The following is a 1,980-nucleotide window of genomic DNA, read 5'->3' on the forward strand; positions in this document are numbered from 1 at the left end:
TTTTATATCAAAAACAATGTTAAAATTAAATTTACAAAAACTTAAATTTCTTCTTTTTTACTATTTTGTTTATTTGTAGATTTCAATATTATAATGTTTTTAAAAGATAAGAAAATTTATTTGATAAACTATTTATTTTAAACCAATATAATTAATTTAAGATGATCAAAAGATATTGTTGCTACAATATAAATTGAAATAGAATATGTTATGGCTGATATTATTAGTCTTTCCTGTATTTAAATTAAATCTAAATCTTTAATCATAAACCTAAATGTAGATCATAAGTCTAACTGTTTGGGATTGAAACAATTGAAAGCGGAATTCAAAAGTGGTAGAAGTATAAGCTCCCGGACATTATGTTAAATACAAAACATAGTAGCGAATTCGACAAATTTTCTACGCTGAAAACTCGAATATACGATTATAATTCGGCATAGCAACAGGCAGCGGTGCACTGCCGGCGTCGCACCGCTTCTACGAAAAATATTTGAGCAGCGCTTGATGCGCAGCTCTTTTGCTGGTTATAAATTACGGAGTCTCCATGACGGGCTCACTTTTCTTTCTTCAAACGTCCAAACTACAGTCATCACTCACTGTAGCTATATAAATTAATCATCAAGTAACAAGCAAGCTAATAAACCAATAGTGACGCCACAACAATCAAAATACATTAAACTATATTCAAGAAGCGTTAGTGCAAGCATAATTTAAGAGTAAAATTAACAAAAATATAACTCCAACATATATTAACATAGATAAACAGCGGCTGTTTATCACGCGCCCTAACACAGCAGCGGCTCATCACGCACACTTAAATCAACAACGGATTAAACAGCGGCAGCTCATCACGCACACACGTAAAATAATTGAAGAAACTTAATACATAAGTCACTTATACTCTCCATTTATACACTTCTATAACCATTAATTATTATTACATTATTGTATTTAATAAAGGAAAGACAAAGATATACTATTTGTAGAATTGAATAATTGCATTTGCCTCCTTTACTTGCTAGTAACACCTCCACCCAACATCACAGGGAGGTTTTCAGTCTGATCCCAGACACTAACAAACAATGAAACAAAATAAAAGAATATTGTAATTATCCAAATTAAGTAATTTTATCTTTTATCTAGTAATAATTATCTTCATCTTGTTTACTATACAATATCTATATTTAATGTATTTTAAATGTCTTTTTTTTAAATTAAAAAGCATGTTAAATATACTCATATTTAACTAGATAAACAAATAAATAATTCAAATTTTAAATTTGTATGAGAAACGATTCGATTGTTAATTATATTTGTAAATAAATAAAGTTTTATAAATACATGACAATTACTTTAGATATACAAAAGATAATTATCAAAATAATATTGTACACTGTACAAATGCAACTCGTCGTTCCGACTTGTTTTATCAAGGTCGGTTCGACGGATACAATTTGATGCCGTTGACAACTCAGAGACCACGGGTGTTGTGTGGTAGCGAAGACAGGTCACAAGTGGAAGGGATATTATAATAATACAATAAAGATATGGCTGAAGTATATGCTATTTATTCTGTTATTTATTAATGACAAGGTTGACTAGTATTACTATTATTACTTGTAGAACTAATTGTTGGATTGAAGTAATGTTTTGCGGAGACAACTGTACAATAATCTATGCAGCTAGATTGTTGAATACGAATGGCGAATGGCGCGCAGTTTCGTTCATCGACACTAGCGCCTTTTGAACGAGCACGTATGTGGTTGAGGTTATGAATGCAGCTTTATGATTGAAAGATATCGCAAAGTGGCGCGAAACTGGAATTGTCAACACTTGGGCTTTGCTTACTTTCGTAAGCTTCCGAACTTGAACAAAGGTGAGGGTTACTAAAATGAGACGCCCCTGGCGAGCGCAAAAACTGGACGACGCATACTGGAATTTACTCCGCACTGTCGTATTAAGAGTAGCTTCCTCGTCCTT

This window comes from Ceratosolen solmsi, unplaced genomic scaffold, assembly GCF_000503995.2.
Source record: "Ceratosolen solmsi marchali unplaced genomic scaffold, CerSol_1.0 scaffold9, whole genome shotgun sequence".
Classification (NCBI taxonomy): domain Eukaryota; kingdom Metazoa; phylum Arthropoda; class Insecta; order Hymenoptera; family Agaonidae; genus Ceratosolen; species Ceratosolen solmsi.